Below are 21284 nucleotides of genomic sequence, written 5' to 3' on the forward strand. Positions count from 1 at the left end.
TGGTGAGATTTCTGCCTGCCATCACTTTAATATTGTCATGTTAAATCATTGTTGCCTTCACATATAAGGCTGCTATTCTGTTATACGGCATCGGGTACATTTAGGCTCAGTTCACACGTTGCGTAAATACTGCAGTTTTTCCGCAACGGTGTTCGTTGCGGAAAATCCGCAGCAAATATAGTAACAGCAAAGTGGATGAGATAAAACAAATCTCATCCACACGCTGCATATTTACTGCGAGGAAAAAAATGCTTCGTAATTGACCTGCGGTGCGGTATTTTATTCCACAGCATGTCAATTGTATTTGCGTAAACGCTGCTTATTTGTTGCAGGTTTTCCCCATTGAATACAATGGGAGGTAAATCCCGCAACATATAGCAGTTGTTGTGTTTTTTGCGGTGGAAGAGCGCAGATCACAAAAAAAAAAATTGTTCGCAATGATCCCGCCACAAAAAAGAAAGATAAAAAAAACATACTTACCCACAAGTCTGTGTTCCTCCCTCCAGCGCGGCCTCCTGGGATGACGTTTCATCCTATGTGAACGCCGCAGCCAATCACAGGCTGTAGCAGTGGTCGCATTGGATGAAACATCAACCCAGGAGGCCAGCCTGTATAACGTCCGAGGGCCGATCTCATGGGATGACGCTTCGTCCCATGTGACCGCCGCTACAGCCAATCACAGGCTGCAGCGGTCTCCTGCTAGCAGGCCGGTTAGTGCAGTGGTTTTCCGCAGGGGACATTCCGCAGGGGAGCACTGATCGTTGTGCTCCAATGGTTAACCCCTTGGTGTCACAGCGATTTTTCATTTTTTAACTCCCCGCCTTCCAAGAGCCATAACTTTTTTATTTTTTCATCAATGGAGTGGTGTGGAGGCTTATTTTTTGCGGGAGGAGTTATAGTTTCTATTGGCACTATTTAAAGTACCATATAATGTACTGGGAAACAAAAAAATAAATGATTGTAGGGTGGACTTGGAAAAAACTGTGATATTTCCATTGTTTTTACATCTTTCACCGTGCGATAAAAAACTACAACTTAATTTTATTCTGCTGGTCAATACGATTACGGTAATATCAAATTTATATAGTTTTTTTTATGTTTTACTAAAGAAAATATATATATATTTAAATAAAATCGAAAGTAGTGGATGTAATGTGGCTGGAGGAAGCAGAAGAAACAGTACCGGGAGGTCGCCATACTTTGCCAACATGGAGCCATATTGTTCTATATTGTCCAACATAGGACCAGGAAGTGCTTTCTTTACAGCCTCCCTGTTTGGCGCCATATTTTGGTGCTATACTAGGTGCTTAGAGTCAAATAATGACCAAATAGTACCATATATCAACCACACAGTACCCAAAAATACCAGCGGTCACCATACTTTGCCAATTTAAAGCCATGTTCTTTCCACACAGTGCCAAACAGTCTCAAAAGAATGCCATACGTTGCGCAAATAGTTATTTACAGTCCCAATTTATAGCCTACAGTCCCCTAATCACAGAACAAACACCATTTATCTCGACTATTACCAATATAATTGGATGATCTGCCTGATGACTAACTGTTGGGGTTCTAGTTTTCAGAAAATGGCGGCCCAGGACATTTGCCCAATTTGCACCCCTGGCATTGGCTTTCCCTATTTTAAAGGTCATTAAGGCTGCCTGTTCTGTTACAGGAGGCACCGCTGCTGGCCCTGTTACAGGTGACAAAAAGGTCGCTGCCGCTGTTATAGGGAGGGGCAATGGACCTATGAAGAGAGTAAAATAAAATATATTGTCAACAATCCAACGAACATTTTCTTTCATATGCTAAATATCTACGTTACAATCGGACTGTGATCTCCTACATCCTATACTGCTATTGAAAGACCATACCCAGGGCCGGCTCCAGGTTTATGTGGGCGCTCGTGCGACAGAACCTTAGTGGGCCCTTTTGCGGTGCAACTCGAGCGGAGACAGTATAAAGGTAGAAACATAATGCCAGAAGGATGTAACCATGGATCACTTACCATTCACATGTAAGTCATGGGCCAAAGAATCCAGATAGTGCAGTTTCTGCGATGTGTGAATCTTGACGTACCTGTTACATGGAGGTTGTGATTTCCGGAAGACCTGGTATCTGTGGGCTTGAGTATTTCAGTACCTGGAGGAATTGGAGGTAAACGTGATGTTGATAAACTGCCTCTACCAATACCACCTATTCTGTCCCTTACAGGGCACCAACCCACCAAAAAAGTGACCTTTAAGAAAATAGTTATGGTTCAGTTTTAGTGCCACTCTTCTACTCCCTACACAGTAATACCTCCCTATGTGCTCCCCCACAGTAGTAATGTCCCATGTTTGCCACAAAAGAATAGTAGTTCCCTTTCGTGCACCCATATATTAGTTGTGTCCCTATAAATTAGTAAGGCGTTCTTTGTGTCCCTATTTTTTTTATAGGTCTCCTTTGTGCCCCCATATATTAGTTAGGCCCAGGGGCGCTGCTAGGGTCTTAAAAGATCAGGGGCACAAACCCTGAGACAAATATTCACCCCCCGAAAAATAAATAAACTTTTACATACATATTGGAGATAGCACATCTATAAGACTAAGGCTCCTATAGCTACACCGCTGGATAGAATTGGATGCATTGTCTCAGCAGACAGTATCATACATGATAGGCTTAGATACATGGCCCAGCAGAGAGTATCACACATGATAGGCTTAGATACATGCCCCAGCAGATAGTATCACACATGATAGGCTTAGATACATGGCCACAGTAGGCAGTATCACACATGATAGGCTTAGATACATGTCCCCAGCAGACAGTATCACACATGATAGGCTTAGATACATGGCCCAGCAGACAGTATCACACATGATAGACTTATATACAGGAACCCAGCAGTAAGTATCCTTGTACTAACATATGTCCATCCCCCAAAAAAATGTGTGTATGCATATGTGTGTATGTATTTGTATTTATATATATATATATATATATATATATACACACACACCACCATTCAAAAGTTTGGGGTCACCCAGACAATTTTGTGTTTTCCATGAAAACTCACACTTATATTTATCAAATGAGTTGCAAAATTACTAGAAAATGTAGTCAAGACATTGACAAGGTTAGAAATAATGATTTTTATTTGAAATAATAATTTTCTCCTTCAAACTTTGCTTTCGTCAAAGAATGCTCCATTTGCAGAAATTACAGCATTGCAGACCTTTGGCATTCTAGCTGTTAATTTGCTGAGGTAATCGGGAGAAATTTCCCCCCATGCTTCCAGAAGCCCCTCCTACAATTTGGATTGGCTTGATGGGCACTTCTTGCGTACCATACAGTCAAGCTGCTCCCACAACAGCTCTATGGGGTTGAGATCTGGTGACTGCGCTGGCCACTCCATTACAGATAGAACACCAGCTGCCTGCTTCTTCCCTAAATAGTTCTTGCATAATTTGGAGGTGTGCTTTGGGTCATTGTCCTGTTGTAGGATGAAATTGGCTCCAATCAGGCGCTGTCCACAGGGTATGGCATGGCGTTGCAAAATAGAATGATAGCCTTCCTTATTCAAAATGCCTTTTACCTTGTACAAATATCCCACTTTACCAGCACCAAAGCAACCCCAGACCATCACATTACCTCCACCATGCTTGACAGATGGCGTCAGGCACTCTTCCAGCATATTTTCAGTTGTTCTGCGTCTCACAAATGTTCTTCTGTGTGATCCAAACACCTCAAACTTCGATACGTCTGTCCATAACACTTTTTCCAATAATCCTCTGTCCAATGTTTGTGTGCTTTTGCCCATATTAATCTTTTCCTTTTATTAGCCAGTCTCAGATATGGCTTTTTCTTTGCCACTCTGCCCTGAAGGCCAGCATCCCGGAGTCGCCTCTTCACTGTAGACGTTGACACTGGCGTTTTGCGGGTACTATTTAATGAAGCTGCCAGTTGAGGACCTGTGAGGTGTCTATTTCTCAAACTAGAGACTCTAATGTACTTGTCTTGTTGCTCAGTAGTGCAGCGGGGCCTCCCACTTCTCTTTCTACTCTGGTTAGAGCCTGTATGTGCTGTCCTCTGAAGGGAGTAGTACACACCGTTGTAGGAAATCTTCAGTTTCTTGGCAATTTCTCGCATGGAATAGACTTCATTTCTAAGAGCAAGAATAGACTGTCGAGTTTCACATGAAAGCTTACTTTTTCTAGGCATTTTGAGAGTTTAATCGAACCCACAAATGTAATGCTCCAGATTCTCAACTAGCTCAAAGGAAGGTCAGTTTTATAGCTCCTCTAAACAGCAAAACTGTTTACAGCGGTGCTAACATAATTGCACAAGGGTTTTTAAGTGTTTTCTAATCATCCATTAGCCTTCTAACACAGTTAGCAAACACAATGTACCATTAGAACACTGGAGTGATGGTTGCTGGAAATGGGCCTCTATACACCTATGCAGATATTGCATTAAAAAACAGACGTTTGCAGCTAGAATAGTCATTTAGCACATTAACAAAGTATAGAGTGTATTTCTGATTAATTTAATGTTATCTTCATTGAAAAAAACTGTGCTTTTCTTGCAAAATTAAGGAAATTTCTAAGTGACCCTAAACTTTTGAACGGTAGTGTACATGAAGACTAATTTTCAAACCGTGTTGTTTACTGATGAGTGCCGTGCGACCCTGGATGGTCCAGATGGATGGAGTAGTGGATGGTTGGTGAATGGCTACCATGTCCCAACAAGGCTGCGACGTTAGCAAGGAGGTGGCGGAGTCATGTTTTGGCTGGAATCATGGGGAGAGAGAGCTGGTAGGCCCCTTTAGGGTCCCTGACGGTGTGAAAATGACCTCTGCAAAGTACGTAGAGTTTATGACTGACCACTTTCTTCTGTGGTACAAAAAGAAGAACCGTGCCTTCCGTAGCAAAATTATCTTCATGCATGACAATGCCCCATCTCATGCTGCAAAGAATACCTCTGTGTCATTGGCTGCTATGGGCATAAAAGGAGGGAAACTCATGGTGTGGCCCCCATGTTCCCCTGACCTCAAGCTTATTGAGAACCTTTGGAGCATCCTCAAGCAAAATATCTATGAGGGTGGGAGACAGTTCACATCAAAACAGAAGCTCTGGGAGGCTATTCTGACATCCTGCAAAGACATTCAAGCAGAAACTGTCCAAATACTCACAAATTCAATGGATGCAAGAATTGTGAAGGTGATATCAAAGAAGGCGTCCTATGTTAACATGTAACTTGGCCTGTTAAGTTTTTTTGGATTGACAGAGCTTTTGATTTCTGTAAATATGACCTCCTGATGCTGCAAATTGAACAAATTACCATTTTAGTTCTCTTTACAACCTTTAAAATGTTTTGATCCCTGTTGTGCATAATAATTTGAAACAGTGCATTTTGAGTTTTCTACTTCTAAAAAAAAATCTGTTATCATTAGGAGATTTGTTCAATAAAATTCACATTATACTCCAACTGTTGATGGCTTGAAGACTATTCTGACTGTCATTTGCATCGACTATTTAGGAAAATCAGCGAAAAATAACATTTGCATAATAATTTGGAATGTAGTGTAGAGAGAAGCAGAAAGAAAAATAACAGAGAGACTGACACATGGAATACCATAATGGTACATGGGAAAGTTTAGTTTTGTCCGGAGTTTCCTTTTAAATAAAAAAAACAAAAAAACAAACGCACAGAGACAGTGAGAAGAATATAAGAGCGGCTCCTCACAGAGTGACGCACATGATGATGCGACGCTGCTCTAGGTTCAAATACTTTATAACTTCTGCTCCTCAATAATCTATTATTCACCTGTTATATACCTGGACAGTGTTACCTGAATGCCAGTGGTCACGTGATGTGGGTCACATGTGTGAAGGATTTGCCTGACACAGCTTCTGTGTCGACGCCCGTGGTTAATCAGTCTGCATCTGTTCCTAGGTCTGCTAGAGTGAGTCGATCTGCTACCACTCAGGCTGGTAGGCTGAGGAGTGGGAGAGATTAACGCAGCCTGGCCAGACGGTTCTAGCTCCCGCCCTTGGTCCACTTATACCTTCATTTGCTGCTTGTCCTTTGCCTGTGATTCTCCGGTTTCCTGGCTCTGCTGTTCCTGCTGTTACTATTGACCTCTGCTTCATATTGACCCTGGCTTGACTGACTATTCTCCTGCTCTGCATTTGTTACCTCGTAAACTCCTGGTTTGACTCGGCTCTTCCACTACTCTGTTGCTCACAGTGTTGCCGTGGGCAACTGCCCCACATTCCTTTGCTTTTGTGTTCCCTTGTCTTGTTTGTCTGTCGTGCACATATTGACCGTTGCCCAGTGGTACGCCATCGCCTAGGACAGGCTGTGCAAGTAGGCAGGGACTGAGTGGCGGGTAGATTAGGGCTCACCTGTCTGTCTCCCTATCCTGACATTACATAATCACAGGCCCATATACCTTTTCTACCCTGGTACTTGACATACTATGGACCCCCTTGAGGCCCTGGCTCAGCAAATGCAAGGTCTCTCCCTACAGGTCCAAGACCTGGCTCAGAGGTGCAACCTGCGTGATGCTACCCAGGTAGTGCCCTCCACCCCACCTCTGGAACCCCACCTCAAGTTGCCTGGCCGGTTCTCAGGGGACCGGAAGACTTTTTTCTCCTTTCGGGAAAGTTGTAGGCTCTATTTCCGTTTAAGGCCCCACTCCTCAGGTTCTGAGAGCCAGCGAGTGGGTATAATTATGTCCCGGCTCTAGGACGTCCCCCAGGAATGGGCCTTCTCCTTGGCCCCTGACGCCCCTGAACTCTCTTCTGTTGACATTTTTTTTTTTCGGCTCTCGGACTCATCTATGACGACTGACAAGACTGCCTTTGCCGAGAGTCAGCTGGTGACCTTACGTCAGGGTAAGAGACCCGTTGAGGAGTACTGTTCTGACTTTAGGAAGTGGTGTGTAGCTTCTCGGTGGAGTGACCCTGCCTTGAGGTGCCAGTTTAGATTGGGTCTGTCTAACGCTCTGAAAGACTAGTTAGTTAGTTATCAACTCTTCTGACTCTCTAGATCAGGTTATGGCTTTAGCGGTACGTCTTGACCGACGTCTCAGGGAACGACGACTTGAACGTTTTTGTGCATTCTCCTCTGGCTCCCCTATGATGGCCCCCGAGGCTCCATTGCTTCGTTCTTCCACGGAAAACTCGGATGAACCAATGCAACTCGGGGCCTCCGTGTCTCCCCAACAACGTAGAGAGTTCCGCAGGAAGAATGGTCTCTGCTTCTACTCTGGGGATGGCAAGCATCAAGTGAACGACTGTCCTAGACGTAAGAATAAGCAGCCAGAAAACTTCCGCGCCTAAGTGACCATCGGGGAGGTCGCTTGGGCGCACAGGTATTTCCCGTATACATGAAACCTAATAAGATCTTGCTTCCCTTTCAGGTCTCTGTTTACGGTAGGTCTGCCACCGGCAGTGCCTTCGTGGATTCAGGGTCTTCTGCTAATATTATGTCTGTGGAATTTGCTATGTCTCTAGCTATGCCATTGATTGATTTGCCTAAACCTGTCCCGGTAGTGGGTATCGACTCCACCCCACTTGCTAATTGTTATTTTACGCAGCATACCCCTGTTTTTGAACTCATTGTGGGCTCCATTCATTCGGAGCAGTGTTCGGTCTTGGTGATGCAGGGATTATCGTCCGATTTGGTTTTAGGCCTTCCTTGGTTGCAGATGCATAATCCCACGTTTAACTGAAATACCGGGGATCTTACTAAATGGGATAATGAATGCATGACGTCCTGTTTTTCTATTCATTTGGTTTCTCTCGCTGAGGAGGTGAACACTCTACCTGAGTTTATTTAGGATTTCGCTGATGTTTTTTCTAAAAAAGCTTCCGAAGAGTTACCTCCTCATAGAGAGTACGATTGCGCTATCGATTTGGTACCAGGAGCTAAGCTCCCTAAAGGTAAGATATTTAATCTCTCTTGTCCCGAACGTGAAGCCATGAGAGAATATATCCAGGAAAGCCTGGCCAAGGGTTACATTCGTCCCTCTACTTCTCCGGTAGGTGCTGGCTTCTTCTTCGTAGGGATGAAGGGTGGTGGTCTTAGGCCGTGCATCGATTACCGAAACTTGAATAAGGTCACTGTAAGGAACCAATATCCCCTTCCTCTGATTCCTGATCTCCTCAATCAGGTTATGGGGCCCAGTGGTTCTCTAAGTTTGATCTTCGGGGGGCTTACAACCTTATACGAATCAGAGAAGGGGATGAGTGGAAGACTGCGTTTAACACGCTGGAAGATCATTTTGAATACCTCGTCATGCCCTTTGGGTTGTGTAATGCTCCCGCGGTCTTCCAGAATTTCATAAATGAGATTTTAAGAGACTACCTGGGGGTATTTCTTGTAGTGTACCTTGATGATATACTTGTGTTTTCCAAGGACTGGTCCTCCCACATTGAGCATGTCAGGAAGGTGCTCCAGGCCCTTCGGGAAAACAAACTCTTTGCTAAAACTGAAAGGTGTGTGTTTGGGGTGCAGGAGATATCATTTTTGGGTCAAATCCTCACTCCTAACGAATTCCGCATGGACCCTGTCAAGGTTCAGGCTGTGGCTGAGTGGGTCTGACCTGCTTCCCTGAAGGCTTTAAAGTGCTTCCTGGGGTTTGCTAATTATTATAGGAGATTTATTGCTAACTTCTCGGTCATCGCTAAGCCTTTTACGGACCTTACTCGCAAAGGTGCCGATCTCCTCCACTGACCTCCGGAGGCGGTCCAGGCTTTTGAGGTCCTAAAGAGGTGCTTTATCTCTGTCCCAGTGCTGATTCAGCCTAACCAGATGGAGCCATTCATCGTGGAGGTTGATGCCTCCGAGGTGGGAGTGGGTGCTGTCTTGTCCCAGGGTACTAGGTCTCTCACCCATCTCCGTCCCTGTGCCTACTTCTCCAGGAAGTTCTCCCCCACTGAGAGTAACTACGACGTTGGCAACCGCAAACTCTTAGCCATTAAATGGGCATTTGAAGAGTGTCGCCACTTCCTGGAGGGGGCTAGGCACCAGGTAACGGTCCTTACCGACCACAAGAATCAGTTTTTTCTAGAATCTGCCCGCAGGTTAAACCCAAGACAAGCTTGATGGGCGTTGTTTTTTACTAGATTCAACTTTGTGGTCACCTATAGGGCTGGGTCTAATAATATTAAAGCTGATGCGCTGTCGCGTAGCTTCATGGCCAGACCTCCTCCGGAGGAGGATCCTGCTTGTGCTTTGCCTCCAGGTATAATCATATCCTCTATTGATTCTGACTTAGTCTCTTAAATTAGTCACCTCATTTCTAGAACATATTGGTGGCCTGGGTTGCTTATAGACGTTAGGCCTACGTCGCCGCTTGTGAAATTTGTGCTAGGTCCAAGACTCCCAGGTCCCGACCAGCGTGCTTACTATGTTCTTTGCCCATTCCCCAGAGACCTTGGACCCATATCTCCATGGATATTATCACTGATCTGCCTCCATCCCAAGGCAAGACGGTGGTGTGGGTTGTAGTAGACCGCTTCAGTAAGATGTGCCACTTTGTGCCTCTCAAGAAACTACCCAATGCCAAGACGTTAGCTACCTTGTTTGTCAAACACATCCTGCGTATCCATGGGGTTCCTGTCAATATTGTTTCTGACAGAGGGGTACAGCTTGTTTCATTGTTTTGGAGGGCTTTCTGTAAGAAGTTGGAGATTGATCTGTCCTTCTCCTCTGCCTTCCATCCTGAAACTAATGGCAAAACCGAGAGGACTAATCAGTCTCTAGAACAATATTTAAGGTGTTTTATCTCTGACTGCCAAGATGATTGGGTCTCCTTCATTCCCCTCGCCAAATTTTCCCTCAATAACCGGGTCAGTAACTCGTCAGGGGTCTCCCCCTTTTTCTGTCATTTTGGATTTAATCCACGGTTCTCCTCCGTTTCACCTGGTGGTTCCAACAATCCCGAGGTAGATGTCGTTCATCGGGAACTGTGCACAGTCTGGGCCCATGTTCAGAAGAACCTTGAGGCGTCCCAGAGCATACAAAAGACTCAGGCAGATAAAAGACGTTCTGCTAACCCCTTGTTTGTGGTCAGGGATCGGGTGTGGCTGTCTTCAAAAAATGTGCGCTTTAAAGTTCCGTCCCAAAAATTTGCTCCCCGGTATATAGGGCCGTACAAGGTCATTGAGGTCATTAACCTCCTTCCGGCTGGAGTTACCCCCCGTCTTTTCAAATACACAACGTGTTCCATGCCTCCCTCCTGAAACGCTGCTCCCCGTCCTTGGCTACCTCGAGGAAACCTCCGGTCCCTGTTCTTACCCATGAAGGGGTAGAATTCGAGGTGGCCAAGATTGTGGACAGCAGGATGGTCCAAGGCTCCCTCCAATACCTGGTCCATTGGAGAGGATACGAGCCTGAGGAGAGGACTTTGGTACCCGCCCGGGATGTTCACGCCGGGTTATTGCTCAGGAAGTTCCATCTTCGGTTCCCCAACTAGCCAGGTCCACCTAGGAAGGGTCCAGTGGCCCCTCATAAAAGGGGGGGTACTGTGAAGGATTTGCCTGACACAGCTTCTGTGTCGACGCCCGTGGTTAATCAGCCTGCATCTGTCCCTAGGTCTGCTAGAGTGACGAAGTGAGTGACGTCACAGCGTGATCTCTCGAGAACACGCTGTGTGTCTGCACTGCCAGAAGTTTTTAGAAATGTCCCACATGTGTCTCTAGTGCACCCGTGGACTAAAACACAAGCCCCAGAAGCAAAGAAGCACCTAGTGCATTTTGAGTCCTCTTTTTTATTAGAATATATTTTAGGCAGCATGCCAGGTTTGAAGAGGTTTTGAGGTGCCAAAACAGGAGGAGTCCCCCAAAAGTGACCCCATTTCGGAAACTGCACCCCTCAAGGAATTAATTTATGGTTGTTGTTATCATTTTGACCGCACAGTTTTTACACGGCACGTATTTGAATTGGGCTGTGAAATTTAAAAAATGACATTTTTTCCAATAAAATGTAATTTTTCATCAAAATTTCTTATTTTCACAGGGAACAAAATACCCCATTTGTTGCCCAATTTATCCTGAATGCAGCAATACCCCATTTGTGGCAATAAACTGCCGTTTGGGCCCATGGGAGGCCTCAGAAGGGAAGGAGCGCTGTGTGTTCTTTGGAGTGCAGATTTTGCTGGATTGGTTTTCGGGTGCCATGTCGCATTTGCAGAGCCCCAGAGGTATCAAAGCAATGGAAACCCACTAGAAGTGACACCATTTTCGAAACTACACCCCTCAAGGAATTCATATATGGGTAATGTGACCGTTTAGACCCCGTAGTTTCTTCACAGAACTTATTTGAATTTGGCTTGAAATTAAAAAAAATAATAATATTTTCCAATAATATGTAGTTTTAGCTCATAATTTCTTATTTTCACAAGAAATAAAGTACTCCATTTTATTGCCCAATTTGTCCTGAGTGCAGCAATACCCCATTTGTGGTGATAAACTGCCGTTTGGGCCCATGGGAGGGCTCAGAAGGAAAGGAGCGCTGTGTGTTCTTTGGAGTCCAGATTTTGCTGGATTGGTTTTCAGGTGCCATGTCGCATTTGCAGAGCCCCAGAGGTATCAAAGCAATGGAAAACCACTAGAAGTTACCCCATTTTGGAAACTACACCCCTCAGGGAATTGATTTATGGTTGTTGTTACCATTTTGACCGCACAGTTTTTTCACAGCTCCTATTTGAATTGGGCTGTGAAATGAAAAAAAATGATATTTTTTCCAATAAGATGTAATTTCTGATCAAAATGTCTTATTTTCACAGGGAACAAAATACCCCATTTTGTTGCCCAATTTGTTCTGAGTGCAGCAATACCCCATTTGTGGTGATAAACTGCAGTCTGGGCCCATGGGAGGGCTCAGAAGGAAAGGAGCGCTATTTGTTCTTTGGTGTCCAGATTTTGCTGGATTGGTTTTCGGGTGCCATGTCCCATTTGCAGAGCCCCAGAGGTATCAAAGCAATGGAAACCCACTAGAATTGACCCCATTTTGGAAACTACACCCCTCAGGGAATTGATTTATGGTTGTTGTTTCCGTTTTGACCGCACAGTTTTTTCACAGCACCTATTTCAATGGGGCTGTGAAATTAAAAGAATGTCATTTTTTCCAATAAGAAGTAATTTTTTTATCAAACTTTCTTATTTTCACAGGGAACAAAATACCCCATTTTGTTGCCCAATTTGTCCAGAGTGCGGCAATACCCCATTTGTGGAGATAAACTGCCATTTGGGCCCATGGGAGGGCTCAGAAGGAAAGGACCACCATTTGGCCTACTGGGGATTTTGTGGTGCGAAGTCATGTATGCAGAAGCCCCTGAGGTACCAGTACAGTTGAAACCCCCGAGAAGTGACCCCGTTTTAAAACTACACCCCTTAAGGCATTCTAGAGGTGTAGTGATCATTTTGACCGGAGACATACACCCCATAAACTGTAATGTGGGTTCTCACGGGTACGGCAATTCCCTCCATGTGGCTGTTAACAGCTGCCTGGGCACACAGCAGGGCCCAGAGGGGAAAGACGAGGGGGGATAAGCTGTGCGGAGTGCATCAGGGTAAATAAAACTGGGGTAGATTAAAAATCATGGGATGTATGATAAATTTTAAAACACTCTTTCATACAGAGCCTTAGTTTTTCAGAAAACGTGTCACATTGATATATTGTGTCCTCCCTTATCCCCCTCTTATAACAGACTTTGCACCTCTTTTGACTTTTTCCCTTCTTGCCAGTTTGGGGAACTTCTCCTGGAAAGTGTTGCCCTGGTGCGATGCTTGTGGCCTCGGTTCCAGAAGAACTGGAAGCCCCCCCTACCTGGTCCCTAAAAATTAGTTTCTTGATAACCACCTCTTGAAATTTCAGGAAAGTTCCCATCTGGCCTGCACATCGACGTAGCACGTACACATTGTACACAGCCATCGGTATGATGTGCCCGGCCAGCTTCTTATACCACACCGCATAGCGCTGTAGGGCTTGATCTGACAAGTCCACCCCTCCCATGTACGTATTGTAGTCCAGGATGCAGTCTGGTTTGGGGGTCTCTGTACTGGTACCTCGTACAGGTAATTGGGTACTGGTGTGACATCTCTCTTGTCTTGTACGTGACACACAATATGTTGCTGCTAGAATGTGCCCTGCTCTCACCCCTTCTGAGTGTTTGCCCAAGTAGAGTCTTAGGGAGGCCTCTCAGATTTCTTCTAGCAGTGCCGCATGCCGCAGGACTTCTGGAAGAGAGGCAGTTGAAGAGTGGGAAGCTGGTATAAAAATTATCCAGGTAGAGGCGGTAACCCTGATCCAGCGATGGGTGCACCAAATCCCACACAATTTTTGCATTAACTCCCAGTAAGGGGGGGGGGCATTTTGGGGGCTGAATACTGGTGTCCTTCCCTTCATACATCCTATTTTTGTAGGTATACCCTGATGCACTCTCACACAGCTTATACATCTTCACGCCATACCTTGCCCTCTTACTCTGCAGGTACTGGCGGAATTGAAGCCTCCCTTTAAAATGTACCAAGGACACATCAATAGAAATACACTTCTCGGGGGTGTATGCTTGGGAAAACCGGGCACTGAAACGGTCTAATAGGGGTCTCAGTTTATACAAACGGTCAAAACTGGGGTCATCTCGGGGTGGGCGCTGCTCATTATCAGTATAATGTAAAAAGCAAAGTATTGCCTCATTTTTCTTTTTTTTTAGGTTACAGTTCAGTTCTGAAGTTGCTTTGAAGGGCCCATATATTAGAAACCCCTATGAAACACCCCATTTTAGAAACTAGACCCCCTCAAAGTATTCACAACAGCATTTAGAAAGTTTATGAACCCTTTAGGTGTATCACGGGAATTTAGAGCAAAGTAGAGGTGAAATACACATATGTTTTTTGTCAGAAAATCCTTTTTATACCATTTTTTTTTATAACACAAAAGGTTTTACCAGAGAAAGGCAACTCAATATTTATTGCCCAGATTCTCCAGTTTTGAGAAATATCCCACATGTGGCCCTAGTGCAGTAATGGACTGAAGGAGCGGCCTCCGAAGCAAAGGAGCACCTAGTGGATTTTGAGGCCTCCTATTTAGGCGCCATGTCCGGTTTGAAGAGGTCTTGTGGTGCCAAAACAGTGGAAACCCCCCCAAAGTGACCCCATTTCGGAAACTAGACACCTTGAAGAATTCATTGTAGTTCTCATGGGGCGCATGCGACTTTTTGATCCGTTTTTACTCTATTTTTAAGTGGCGTGGTGACTAAAAAAAACGCAATTGTAGTATTGTTTTTTCATTCGATTTTTTTACAGCGTTCGCCGTGCGCTATAAATGACATATTCACTTTATTCTGCGGGGCGATATGATTACGGCGATACCAGATGTTTATAGGTTTTTTAAAAAATCATTAACTTTTTGTGTTACCTTATTCTAAGAGCCAGAACTTTTTTTTTTTTCCATCAATAAATCCGTGCGAGGACTAATTTTTTGCGTAACGAACTGTAGTTCAGATCAGGACCATTTTTAGGTACATGCGACTTTTTGATCTCTTTTTATTCCATGTTTTGGGAGGTGAAGTGACCAAACAATTATGATTCTGGTACGGTTTATTATTATTTTCTTATACGGCTTTCACCGCGCGGGATAAATAACGAAATTATTTTGTAGTTCAGGCCGTTACGGACGCGGCCATATCAATTATGTATAGTTTATTTGTTTGTTTATATATTTTTATTAATAATAAAGGACTGATAAGGGAAAAAGGGGGATTTTTACTTTTATTACTTTCAAAACTTTTATTTTCTTATTTTTACACATCTTCTTTTTTTTACTTTTTTTTTTACTTTATTACATTGTCCCACTAGGGGACTTGAGGGCAGGAGGCCCTGATCGCTATTCTAATACACTGGACTACATGCGTAGTGCAGTGTATTAGAACTGTCAGCTACTCACTGACAGCAAGCACAGTGGGTCCTGACTTCGTCAGGACCCACTAGGCTTCCGTCGATGGCATAGCCGGACGCCATTGTTTGGTGTCCGGTTGCCATAGTCACCATCGCCGGCCGCTATCGTATAGCAGGCCGGCGATTGTAGCTTAACCCCTAAAAAGCAGCGTTCGGTATTAAACGCGGCATTTAAGGGGTTAATCAGCGGGGACACAGCAATGGGTCCCCGCTGTAGGAGCTGCGGCGGCTGCTGCACGAGAGAGCAGCTGTCACAGCTCGTGCATGTGTCTGGAGGACGGCCAAAATGGACGTTACTCCCACGACGTACTATTCCGTCGCTGAGCGCGAACGTATTGGTTAGCGCGATGGAATAGTACGTCGCTGAGCGCGAAGGGGTTAATGTGCTAATGTTCGGGTTAAGGAAGCGCAGGAACGAAGCTCTCAAGCAGCACGTCTGGTCAGCTCCATGTCCAAGCCACGCCTCAGACATAACTTTTTGAATATTTTTGTCTAAGCGGTGTGAGGGCTTATTTTATGCGGGACGAGCTGTAGCTTTTATTGGTACAATATTTTGGTACATGCAGCTCTTTGCTAATTTTTTACTACATTTGTTTTAGATCTAATGTGAACAAAAAACTGTGATTTTGGCTATTTACTTAGTTTTTCACAGTGAGTTAAATAAGACGTAATAAAAAGTACCAACATTGCCTACGTGGACAGCAGTTTTAATATTTTTTCCTGTTATACAAAAGATAGCCTTTGAGTAAACGGAGTAAGGGCCAGTTCACACGTTGCGTAAATACTGCAGATTTTCCGCAACGGAATTCGTTGCAGAAAATCTACAGCAAATACAGTAGCAGCAAAGTGGATGAGATAAAACAAATCTCATCCACACGCTGCGTAAATACTGAGCGGAAAAAACTAACCTGCGGTGCAGAGTTTTATTCTGTAGCATGTCAATTGTATTTGCGTAAACGCGCCTTATTTGTTGCGGGTTTTCCCCATTGTATTAAATGGGGAGGTAAATTCCACAACAAATAGCAGTTGTTGCGTTTTTTTGCGGCGGGTTCGCAACGATCCTGCTGCAAAAAATGCCACTCAGAAAACAAACAATATATTATACTTACCTAGGAATCTGTGTTTTATCCTCCTGGGATTACGTTTCATCTCATGTGACCGCTGCAGCCAATCACAGGCTGTAACGGCGGTCACATGGATGAAACGTCATCCCAGGAGGCCGGCTTGGATGATGTCAGAGGGCCAGCCTCCTGGGATGATGCTTTATCTCATGTGACCGCTGCAGCCAATCACAGGCTGTAGCAGCGGTCACATGGATGAAACGTCATGGATGAAACGTCATCCCAGGAGGCCGGCCTGGATGATGTCAGAGGGCCAGCCTCTTGGGATGACGCTTCATCCCATGTGACCGCTGCTGAAGCGGTCTCCTGGGATGAAAGGTCATCCCAGGACGCTGACCTGCAAGCAGACTGGCTTACTCCTGCAGTTTTTCGCAGCAGACATTCCAGGTGAGAAACTGCCCCACAGTTTGGTGCAGTTTTTCGCACCAAATTCCCTGCGGCGCACAGGGCGGATACGCTGCGTTCTTTTATCCGCTCCGTGTGAACTCAGCCTAAAGGTAATTTCACATTACATCCTGCCCATCTGTGTAATGTATGCACCAGGAAAGCTCCCAGAACGTATGGTAAACAGTTCCATACACCTGATGGAGGTTAAAAAAGCATCAGTTCGGGTGGGACTGCGCTATTTTGTGCAGTGGCGTCCAGTAAAAAAAAATTATACTGCATGTTTTTTGTGTCCATTTAATGTATGCGCCAGGAGATTTTCCGCTGCATTTGATAAATGGACAGGCAGGGACAAACAGCCCCAAAAACGTCTGTTAAAAATGCAGCAAAAAACGCGACTTTGAATAAAAAACGGTTGAAAATCGGGAGCTGTTTTTCCTTGAAAACAGCTCCGTATTTTTGGGACTTTTTTATTTTGTGCGTGCAAATATGCAGTTTTTGTAAAGTTATTTTTAAACTACAGGCGCTTTTGACGCGTATTCATTGCATTTTTTGTCGCTCCATCAGAACTCCCATTGACTATAGAAATTAGGTGCGATTTTGGCGCATTTTCGACGCGTTTTATGTGCCAAAGAATTGACCTGACGCTTATATTTTTGTATTTCCTATTGGTTTTACTTTCTTGTTCTTAAATCTAAGGACTCGGGGACACATTTTTATTTTCTCTACTTACTGCATTGACTTCTGTTCTTGGACTTCTGTAATAACACTGACGTGTATTTGCTTTATTTTCTATTGAGGCAAATTACTTTGTGTACAGGAGTCAAAATTGCAGAAGGATGTGTCCCTGCACAGTGTGATACTGTCAGCAATGGTTGGAGACTGTCAGTATGTAGGGACACAGCCCTTTGACAAGGGGAATTGTAACACCCATTTGACAATGATCGCACAGAAAGGGGTGTTCAGTATAGACACAGCAGAGCGGTGGTGGGGAAGGGGGGCCCAAGTTTGTGGAACACCCCAGGGCCTATAGTCTACTTAATCCACCACTGCTGAGAGGTGTGCATGATGTTACTCTGCTCTCACTACAACCATAAGGGGTTGGCTGTGTGAACTAGCTTATATACAGTATAATGCAGCAGCTTCTGTGCACCTCTTTACTGCCTCACAATGATGTCTTAGGCCTCATGCACACATTGCATATCTGGTCTGTATTTTGCATCATTATTTTTAGGCCAAAACCAGGATCGGATCCTAGACACGAAAGATTTATGGAAAGATTTATACTTCTCATCTTTTGGCTTCAAAATACTGATGCAAATTAGTGTTCAAATCTGCAATGTGTGAATGAGGCCTAAAATCACCTCACAGAAGACACATCAGGCAAATTAAAGAGTGACTGCAAAGACATTTACCAACGTGAGCTGTCAACGCCCATTCGCTAACATAATATATCACCTAAATAATAAAAATAATAGGAGACTTTGTGTGGTAGAAAGTGGAAGTGGCCACAGCTTTATTATTAACATATTAACAAATTAACCAAATTAGAACATAACCGATCGTTATGTTGTCCTCTTAGTTCCTGTGATGCCAATCGCCCGCTGTCCAACAGCGTGCATGTAGGGTATTAACTCCGCCTTCTTTACCATAAACCTGCCAGCTGTGACATCTGCAACAAAAAGAAAAGAGACCGAAACCACCGCAGCTACGAAATACACAAAGTTCATCCTAACTAAATTAACCTTCATGCAAAACTGGGAACTGTAGGCGGTGTGCCTATTGCTGGAGCAGAAGGTAAGAGGGTGTTATACAAGATTGATACGTGAGTGGAGGCTCCAGGGCACTTGCCTCCTTTACTTTAACCATAACCCAACCCCATGGCTCACAACCGTCCCGGATCCAGCGGGACAGTCCCAGTTTTTCACCACTGTCCTGCCGTCCCGGGCGGTCTGAACAATGTCCCGCCCTTCCCCGAGTCCTCCCTGTCGCCAGCCACGCCCCAACCCCCTGCAACGATGCGGCCTGCACTCAGCGCAACACAGTAACAGTAGTCTGCCTGGAGCGAGGGAGCAGGGCGTAGCAGGCACACCGGAGCGGAGCACTGCAGAGAAAAGAAGCCACAGAACTGTGACTACAGAGTTTATATTTAGTGCCTGGGAACACTAGCGTTTCTAAAATCATAAAATAAATGACATTATTTTATGATTTCAGAAACTTTTGTCTCCTTTCTTTTTTGCGACCATAACCCCCCCACCCCGTGCCCCCTCCCCTTCGCGGGCCACCCGCCCTCGTGGGACTGCTGTAACTTCTCGCTCTCCTGGCAGGAGAGGGAGGATAATGTTAGTGGTAATAAAAAAAAAACATTTCTCCATTAAACGTCTATCCATCCACCCACCCATCTATCTATCTATCTATCTATCTATCTATCTATCTATCTATCTATCTATCTATCATCTGTTAAAGGAGATGGGGTAATAGCGGGGTTCATTGGTTAGTGTCACCCACTATTACTACCTCCTTTATAATCAGGGTCACTAGGGTTATGCCTTTTCCTTATACTAATGTCGATCTAATTGCCTTTGCTGCTACTTAAGGGAATAATACCATACAGTAAATAAAGATAATATTTATTAACATACAGTAATCACGCTCATATATAAAATACAGTAACTAATCACAGTACAGTATAAACACGGTATCACAATCCTAATCTATACCGCCACCCACTTACCTAAACATACATAGAAGTTACGATACAATACACATAAGTTACTTGTAATTCTCAAACGCTCACTATCTCTGTCCTACTCCCTCCTAATATAACTGTCCCTGTACACTGTGTTAAAGGGTTACTCAGGGACAGCAAGGGTTACTCAGGGCAGCAGGGGTTAACTTAGGGACTGCAAGGGGTAGTCAGCAATGGGTTACCTTCAGGGACAGCAAGGGTTTCAAGGGTTACTGCAAGGGTAACTCAGGGACAGCAAGGGTTACAGCAAGGGTTAACTCAGGGCAGCAAGAGTTAACTCAGAGCAGCAAGGGTACTCAGGGAAGCAAGGGTACTCAGGGAAGCAAGGGTTAATTTAGGGACAGTACTCAGGGAAAGCAAGGATTAACTTCAGGGACAGCAGGAGGAGACAGGGAGAGAGGGTTAAGTGTAGCTGTTGCTACACTTGATACTTAGCGTGTCATTGGTGGAGCAGGTCAGGAGACTGCAGGACAGGTGAGGCAGGCAGGTCCCAGCTACTCCTCGTTGGTGGAGTGGTGAGGTGGTCTTCAGCTGCTGAGCGTACGGATGCAGGGCTATTTAACCCTGCCGATACGCTCGCAGCGGGTGACGAGTGGCGCTCGCCCCCGGCTAGCATGGGTCTGCATGGTGATAATGTATCACCAGTCAACTCATGAGCGCCCATGCGTAATGCAGTACAGCAAGATCAGGTGCGCGAGTCTGTCCGTGCGCGCTGGAGATTTGAAATGGAGACAGGAGATCAAACTATCTCCTGTCTCCATGGTTTCCAAGCAAAGCAGGGCAGTGCTAATTGTCCTGCTTTGTTTACAACCGTATTCATGACCAGGGCTGTTTTTCTACAGCCCTGGCTCATCAGACATTATATGTATTATATATACCCATATATACATACATATATATATATATATATATATATATATATATATATATATATATATATTTACATACATACATACATATATACATAACTAGGGACACTTCCCTTTACAATCCCCCTGTTGTCGGGGACTCGACAATGCAATTTGGGGAGTGTTTGTGGGGTTCAATTTACCCCCCTCAACCTCCTTGGTTACTGGTAATGGTCTGAGATGGAAGGAAGTATACTATTGGACCTAGATACTCGACATCAGCTATCTCCTCAAAGACACCTTCCCACCAGTCCTCAGACTCTGGAGTCTAGTGTCCAAAGAAACGAAACCTCACAGTCCATAGAATGAAGTTGAAATTGTATCTCCTAGTCCATAGCCTCAAAGTCCATAGAACGAGGGTGAAACGAAACCTTCACAGTCCATAGAACGGAGCCTGAAAGTCCATAGAACGAGGTTGAAATTAAACCTTCACAGTCCGTAGAACGGAGCCTCAAAGTCCATAGAACGAGGTTGAAACGAAACCTTCACAGTCCATAGAACGGTGTCTCAAAGCTCAAACGAACAAAGCTCATATGAATACCTCAAAGTCCATGAACCGCAGATTTCTAGTTCTTTCTTGCTTGGAAATTCATCCTCTTGAGAGGCGTCAGCAGGTCTCTCCAGCGGCCGATCCAATTTTAGCATGCCGACCCGTGTAAGGCTACTTATGCCCTCACATGGTCAGCATTGGAATGTCTTAGCCCGCCTTTCAACAAACTTTTGTACGTGGTCCATTACTTTTCCAACTTTTCCCAGCATCTTGATTGAAGACGAAACAATCTTTGTGGGCCGATATCCAGGTCTCTATCATGGCAGGTTAACATCCCCGAGGAGGAGATGATGTCTCAGTACCCAGGAATCTACTGTGGGGTGGAGCATCGCCTTCCATTTTCCCTCTGACATTTAATCAATCATCGTATTGACCATACCAGTTCTCAGGTTGAGGTGGCAAATACCTACAAGGGTGTGTGAATACCTTACCTGTCCCTAAGTGTTCCTACACACTACCCAATCATACAAAGTGAAAAATAACCAAACATACAAAAATATTCCCCCACAAACCATAGGTATATGTACATATAGAGATTCATGCTCAAACAGCATCACTCACTACTCCTCCATAAACACATGAAAGGTAAGGCTGTAAATATATGCCAGCCTCCACGTACAC

At 44.7% G+C, this 21284-nt stretch overlaps 1 protein-coding gene across 1 annotated transcript in view; it reads right to left on the reverse strand.

Moving 5' to 3' along the window:
- LOC142750934 (uncharacterized) overlaps positions 1-21284 on the reverse strand; it is a 282134-nt gene that overhangs the window by 68415 nt on the left and 192435 nt on the right. The window lies entirely within an intron of this gene.

The sequence above is a fragment of the Rhinoderma darwinii genome, chromosome 3 (assembly GCF_050947455.1).
Source record: "Rhinoderma darwinii isolate aRhiDar2 chromosome 3, aRhiDar2.hap1, whole genome shotgun sequence".
Lineage (NCBI taxonomy): Eukaryota > Metazoa > Chordata > Amphibia > Anura > Rhinodermatidae > Rhinoderma > Rhinoderma darwinii.